The sequence below is a fragment of the Artemia franciscana genome, chromosome 7 (genome assembly GCF_032884065.1).
Source record: "Artemia franciscana chromosome 7, ASM3288406v1, whole genome shotgun sequence".
In the NCBI taxonomy this organism is placed as follows: domain Eukaryota; kingdom Metazoa; phylum Arthropoda; class Branchiopoda; order Anostraca; family Artemiidae; genus Artemia; species Artemia franciscana.
Window position 1 is genome coordinate 39,740,737 of NC_088869.1, and position 8,445 is coordinate 39,749,181.

Genomic DNA, 8,445 nt, shown 5'->3' on the forward strand with positions numbered 1-8,445 from the left:
TCTTATGAAGGGGTGATCAGATCTCAATGAAACTTGATGTATAGGAGAATCTTTTGTTTCAGATGCTCCATTTTTATTTCGAATTGGATTTGGGGACATAGAGGGTTGGAGGGGTGAAACAGAAATCTTGAAAACCGGAAATCTTGGAAAACGCTTAGAGTGGAGATATCGGGATGAAACTTGATGGGAAGAATAAGCACAAGTTATATATAGGAGATTGACATAATTGGTACGGATCCGTTCTCTTTGGGGGAGCTGGGGGTTGTTAATTTGGAAAATTAGAAAAAATGAGGTATTTCTAACTTAAGAACGGGTGACTGGATCTTAATTAAATTTGATATTTAGAAGGAACTCATGTCTCAGAGCTCTTGTTTCAAATCCCGACCAGATCTGTTAACATTGGGGGGAGCTGGAGGGGGAAACCAGAAATTTTGGAAAATGCTTATAAATGTCGTAGATAGGCTACGTGACTGACGTAACCGAACTGGATCCGCTCTCTTTGGGGGAGTTAGATGATGGGGTTCAGTGCTTTGGTGAATTTGGTGCTTCTGGACATGCTAGGACGATGAAAATTGGTAGGCGTGTCAGGGAGCTTTGCAAATTGACTTGATAAAGTCGTTTTCCCGATTCGAAAATCTGGGGGGCTGAAGTGAGAGGACAAATTAAAAAAATTGAGTTACTTTTAACTTGCGAGTTGGTGATCGGATCTTAATGAATTTTGATATTTAGAAGGACCTCGTGACTCAGAGCTCTTATTTTAAATCCCGACCGGTATTAAACCTCTGATTTTTCTTTTAAAGCAATCTATTGATTCTTAGAATTTTGCTAGAGTTTATACCAATGAGCTCTTGGTCTTTCGACCTCGTCACAAGTGCCATATGAGCTCTTAGCTCTTGTTTTAGCATCCAAGTTTTGGGATGTCAAATTATGAAATCAATGTCAGAAAGTAAAAATGAATGTAATCGCACCAATTTGGTAAGGGAATTAAGCAATCCACATAATCCCTTGAGCCACTAATAAATATTCCTTATTGAAAAAAAAAAAAGATAAATGTTGTTCCTCATATAAATAGATACTACTAACATAATGCTGCGTAGTCAACAAGCGACTATTTTCAGACCATTGTAAAGGCCATCATCGATACCGAGTTTATTTCAACAGAATTCAAAGGAGAATGTTATATATGCAGCGGCTTTTTTATATATGGGTAATATGTGTAAACTATATAACTATATTACTATATATGTAAACTATATAGTTTGCGAAACTAGGATGTTTAATACAATACTAACGCGAACATCTTTTTTTTATTCATCCTTAAAATGGGACGGCTATAGCATCCTCTGTTAGGTGCCAACAACTGGTTAAAGTGCTTTTCTGGTTAAAAGTGCCAACAACTCCGAGACGGAATACAGTAAAAGAATCATCCCCATACCAGTTTTCTTGTAAATTCAGCATATTGTGAAAAAAAGGCACAACTTTTTCACTTCTCTTCTCCCTTGATACCTCACGCACCAAAACTTGATCTAACTTTAGCACATAAATTATGTTAACAGTGAGATTTTAAAAATTGTTAGAAATAAACCCCAGATAAAACCATTAGGATATTTACTCACATTACAACTAAGGAAAAGTTTCGCTGTTTCATACCAAAAAAAAAACGAAAAAAAAATCAGGAGTTGACAGCCCTAAATTAAACTTTGGGATGTTAATTAAACTGATTTTATCATGTTAAGGATCAATCAGCAACAAACTTCAGATGACGATAATGACTTACTAGTTGCCCTCCATCACCTTTGTCTCTTATAAGGGAATTAGAACTTCTAATTTTCAGCCAAATGAGCCTCCTCTAAAGCTTATACAACCATCCCTTCCAAAAAAACCTTAAATGCCCCTGGACATAACTTACAACCCTTGCCCCCAGGCCTTGGGGGTTTATTTCAACCTCAAAAGCCTCGCTTTACGATCTTTGGACTATTTTGAATAAATCTTAAAATTTATTTTGGATACATTTCGGGAAATTATGACTATGTGTGGGGAAGGGGGTATCGATTGCTTTGAATCTTCAAAAGGGCAGTAGAACGTCCGACTACCGATCCATTGAGGCTCCTCCGAAGAATAATACACTGCAGCATAGGTCAAGTTTTTCTGCACTTTATGACTGATGAACTAAAATAATTTTGTTCAGGGGCTATTTGTAGTTGAAAATTACCTGAAATACCAAGTTTATAACTCTCATTTGTACTTCTGGATGTAAACTTTAATGACAGTGTGGGATGAAAACAACACCGATTATTATATCGAGTAACTGGTGATTTAAAAAATACTAATTACGATAGTCACGTCACAACATCAACATGACAATCAGGTGAAAGGCCACTTACCTAGCAGGTCGGCAATATTCTTTAACTTGCAATTGTCTAATAACCAGATACGGTTTACTCTTGCATTTGGCACTATTCCATTAGGAAAACCGTCAAACTTTAAAATGTTATTTCTTAAATTTTGGACTAATGTTCTTTGACCAATCTTTGCTGTTTTGGGGGGCATTAAAGCCCTTAGAGGTTGTGTCATAGACGACTAAGGGCTGTCGGATCATTGATTAAAATATATAAGACTTTATTTATTTCGACTTTATGCATATTCCAACACTAAGCAAGACAAAAATAATTATCTATCCAGATTGGAGACACAAATTTTTGGCCCCTCGCCCTTCTCCTAAACCGAATTTTCAAGTCCCTTTGCCCCTCTCTTCAGCACTTTTAAAGTTTCAATTCGATTGCCCCAATCGTAATGAATGTAGTGAATGGCAAATAAAAATAGCAATTGTATAATTAAGTATTTGACCATTTAATCATTATATATTTGTTTATTATTATTTCGTATTTTTGATTACTTATTCCGTTATTATGATGTTTAACTACTTTACTGTACTATAGTTATAAGACTGTTATTTTTAATCATTGTTTAACAATTTTATTATTATTAATATTCAGTTATTAAATTCAGCTAATTTCTCAATTTATTGCTAATAAGAAATATGATACAAAAGCATTAAATTACTACTAAAAAAAAGAAGCAGGTTAAAAAATAAATAGCTGTAACATTCCATACAGATTTGACCGTAGTTACATTTTCTTATTATAATGCATGTTTCCAGCTACAGTCCTAATAATAAAACATTGTTTTCAATTTTTTTCGTAATATATCCTGAACCAATCCAGGCATGTACACATGAGCTAATTTTTAGGTTCAATATTGGATGAGTGTGACCATTTGGTTAAAAAATGTACCAAAGCCAGATGAAATAATTCTTATAAGGCATTAAATCAAAAAGTTGAAGATTAAAAAAAATCGCGATGTTCTAAATCCTCCAAATAGTTAAGATTTGCTAAGCATATTATAGTTCACTTTGGTTAAAATAAATTTATAAAGAAAGGATCTATAGTTATCCCACAACACACTCAAATCAATTCCTACCTACGTCTCAGGTCATTTAATAAATTAAATAAAAAAACTAATTTTTTTAGCTGAAAGGTAAGGAGCGACATTAAAACTTAAAACGAACAGAGATTACTCCGTATATGAAATGGGTTGTCCCCTCCGCAATCGCTCGCTCTTTACGCTAAAGCTTTTAATTGTTTTAAAAAGTAGAATTGTGGCAAAGAGTCAAACTTAATTTCTGAACGTTTTTGAATTAATGCATGTTTGGTTTTGGCTCTCCGCACATAAATTATTAAAATGAAATTTGTATATTAATTCTTTTTTTTTGGCTAAATGGCTTTCTCTTAGTTTTGATCAGACGATTTTGAGAAATAAGGGGTGGAGAAGGAGGCCTAGTTGCCCTCCAATTTTTCGGTTACTTAAAAAGGCAACTAGAACTTTTAAATTTTTAACGAACGTTTTTTTAGTAAAAAACATACGTAACTTAAGAATTAACTTACGTAACAAACTTTCATAATCTTATATTTTTATTATGTATACGAGGGGGTTTGTACCCTCGTTAATACCTCGCTCTTTACACTAAATCACAAGTTTTGTCCCAATTCTTTAAGAATGACCCCTGAATCAGAAAGGCCGTAGAATAAATAGTTGAAATTACTAAAAATACTTTAGCATAAAGAGTGAGGTATTTATCTCCTGCTAAATACCTCGCTCTTTATGCTGAAGTATTTTTAGAACCCCTCTTATGCGTAATAATCTCTGTTCGTTTTAAGTTTCAATGCTATTCCTTCCTTTCATTTGAAAAAACGTTTTCATGTTTATTTTTCATTGTTTTCTTATAGTAATGCTAGAAAATCCTACGCCCATTTCATTGAATTTTTCTTCCCCCATGACAGATTTCTCCAAGGAAAGATCCTCCAACATAGCCCCCTCCCCTCAGCCCCACCCCCAAACAAAATAAAATCCCCCTGAAAACGTCTGTACACTTCCCAATAACCATTACTATATGTAAACACTCGTCAAAGTTTGTAACTTGCAGCCCCTCCCCCAGGGATTGTGGGGGAGTAAGTCATCCCCAAAGACATAGTTATTATGGTTTTTGACTATGCTGAACAAAATGGCTATCTCAAAATTTTGATTCGTTTACTTTGGGAAAAAAATGAGCGTGGGAGGGGGCCTAGATGCCCTCCAATTTTTTGGGTAACTTAAAAAGGGCACTTGAACTTTTCATTTCCATTAGAATGAGCCCTCTTGCGACATTCTAGGACCACTTGGTTGATACGATAACCCCTGGGAAAAAGAAAAAAAAAGGAAAAAAACAAACAAATAAACACGCACCCGTGATTTGTCTTCTGGCAAAAAATACAAAATTCCACATTTTTGTAGATAAGAGCTTGAAACTTCTACAGTAGGGTTCTCTGATACGCTGAATCTGATGTTGTCATTTTTGTTAAGATTCTACGACTTTTAGGGGGTGTTTCTCCCTATTTTCTTAAATAAGGCCAGTTTTCTCAGGCTCGTAACTTTTGATGGGTAACACTAAACTTGATGAAACTTATATATTTAAAATCAGCATTCAAATGCAATTCTTTTGATGTAGCTATTGATATCAAAATTCAATTTTTTAGAGTTTTGGTTACTATTGAGCCGGGTCGCTCCTTACTACAGTTCGTTACCACGAACTGTTTGACAACGTGAAGAGCAAAAATCAAATTTTTATGCCTTTTGGTGTATCGGCATAATATAGTTAAAAATGACTTTTCGAGAAAAAATTAGATCATAAGGAATCTTCAATGTAAGGTTTCATAAAAATATTCGGCTTTAATTAGATTTAGAACTTGTAGGACCTCCTTGCGACTTTCAAAGAAAAACATATTACTTAGTGATTCTTCTTTGCTGGATGAATACATAAGAGGTAGTACGCATTCATTTATTTTTGTTGTTGGTGTGTCTTTCATCTTCTTCTTCTTCTACTACACTTCACTTTTTCTGGGCGGACAAATAAACGTTCAAATAAGTCCATTTATTTGACAGTGAAAACATATACAAAAGTCTGGACATTTTGACTGCATATATAGCGATTGTTATCAGCAGAAATACTAAAACATTAAAATTAAAATACTAGAGCATTAAAATTAAAACGAAATATTTATACAGAACACAATAATAACGTCCGGTTCATATACTAGATTTGTCTGAGAGAGTTCAATAACCTAATTTAAGGTTTTACGTTGAAAATTCACTTATTCTTTTATGCTTCAGTTCTTCTTCGTCTCTCGTCTTCTTCTTTTATACTTCAAGGATGTCTTCCCTAGAAATTCGGGGACTATGCTTTCAGTCTTGCTTGGAGCCAGTCTTCTTCCTCGCAGCTCTTGAGGTAAGTTTGTGAAGTAAAATGGTTGAAAAAGGCATGTTGCTGTGGCACGATTTAATTTGCAACGGAAGCTGGATATTTTCGCCTTTATTCAAATTAAATAACAAAACTAGTTTTTTTAACTGAAAGTAAGGAGCGACATTAAAACTTAAAACAAACAAAAATTACTCCGTATATGAAATGGGTTGTCCCCTCTGCAATCCCTCGCTCTTTACACTAAAGCTTTTAATTGTTTTAAAAAATAGAATTGTGGCAAAGAGTCAAACTTTAGCGTAAAGAGCGAGGGATTGCGGAGGGGACAACCCATTTCATATACGAAGTAATTTCTGTTCGTTTTAAGTATTAATGTCGCTCCTTACTTTCAGTTAAAAAAACTAGTTTTTTTATATTTAATTTCTGAACGTTTTTGAATTAATGCATGTTTGATTTTGGCTCTCCGCACATAAATTATTAAAATTAAATTTGCATATTAATTTTTTTTTGGCTAAATGGCTTTCTCTTAGTTTTGATCAGACGATTTTGAGAAATAATAGGTGGGGAAGGAGGCCTAGTTGCCCTCCAATTTTTTGGTTATTTAAAAAGGCAACTAGAACTTTTAATTTTCAACGAACGTTTTTATTAGTAAAAAATATACGTAACTTAAGAATTAACTTACGTAACAAACTTTTATATTCTTATATTTCTATTATGTATATGAGGGGGTTTGTGCCCTCGTTAATACCTCGCTCTTTACACTAAGTCGTAAGTTTTGTCCCAATTCTTTAAGAATGACCACTGAATCAGAAAGGCCGTAGAATAAATAGTTGAAATTACTAAAAATACTTTAGCATAAAGAACGAGGTATTTATCTCCTCCTAAATACCTCGCTGTTTATGGTTTTTGACTATGCGGAACAAAAATGGCTATCTCAAAATTTTAATCCGTTGACTTTGGGAAAAAATGAGTGTGGGAGGGGGCCTAGGTGCCCTCCAGTTTTTTTGGTCACTTAAAAAGGGCACTAGAACTTTTCATTTCCGTTAAAATGAGCCCTCTTGCGACAGTCTGGGACCACCTGGTCGAAACGATGACCCCTGGGGAAAAGAAAAACAAAAAAACAAATAAACCCCCGTGATTTGTCTTCTGGCAAAAAATACGAAATTCCACATTTTTGTAGGTAGGAGCTTGAAATTCTTGCTGTAGGTTTCTCTGATACGCCAAATGCGATGGTATGATTTTCGTTAATATTCTATGACTTTTAGGGGGTGTTTCCCCTATTTTCCAAAATAAGGCGAATTTTCTCAGTCTTGTAACTTTTGATGACAAACACTAAATTTGATGAAACTTATATATTTAAAATCAGCATGAAAATCCGATTCTTTTGATGTAGTTTTTAGCATCAAAATTCTGTTTTTTAGAGTTTTGTTTACTATTGAGCCGGGTCGCTCCTTACTACAGTTCGTTACCACGAAGTGTTTGATGATCTCCCCTCCTTATTCTTAACAGCAACTGGTGTAATGACAACCCTTGCCAAAACCCTTGCCTTACATATGCAATTATGTAATTCCCTTTTTCTTAATTTTTCTCCTCTTTTCTTAACTTTCAGATTGATTTTTCACTTTTAACATGTTTTTTTTTTTTTTTTTTTTTTTTTTTTTTTTTTTTTTTTTTTTTTTTTTTTTACAGAAAATCATGGATCACGTCTTTCTTTTCAAAGTGCATACAAACAGTGACATTTTTAATTCTTGAAGAATATGATTGCTTCCTAGCTAAAAGAACATATTCCAAATCTTTGTCCCCTGAAGAACTTTTTGCTATATTGACAGAAATTAACCATCTTCATGAGATGAACAGAAATAATTGATAATTATCCGTTAAATCTCATAATGGTAAATTTTTTTGACCTTTATTATTTAACAAAATAATCAAGAGGACTTAAAATTTAGACTAGAGTGAACTTGTATAGTCTGAGCTTATTGAGATGTGTGGTTAACTTACGTCTACCTGTTCATAGAAAGGATAGAGTGAATCTTGTCCCAAAACTGGTCTTCAAACTTCCCTTTGCAAAATTTGCTTCCTCAAGAAAAAATTACTGGTGTCCTTGATTCCCACAAAGAAAATATTTATACAAACTATGGGTCTTTTGTGCTCATAATTGGGTCATCCAAATTGGGTTCATTATACGAACAAAACAAGTATAATATGTAATGTTTCTCACTTTTTTTGGGGAAAGAGTACTTAGGCCAAGACCCTCTATCCTCAGATTTCACAAGTCTGGCTGCATCCAAAGTGAACTTACATGATGCTTGATAATCGTGGTCCATCTCTTATAGGATGATTTTTAATAATGTTTACGCTTTAAAATCACTAACACGTCGACACATAATAGACAATTATTTGTTTAAAAATCAACAAATGTTAAAAATAAATAAAATAGAATAATATAAATAAATAAAATTAAATAAATATAAATAAAAACAAAATAAAAAATAAATAAAATAAAATAATATAAATAATATAAATAAAATAAAATAAATATAAACAAAAAATAAAATAAAATAACATAAAAAATAAATAAATAAAATAAAAATTTAAATAAAAAATTAAATAAGTAAAATAAATAATATAAATAAATAAAATAAAATAAATAT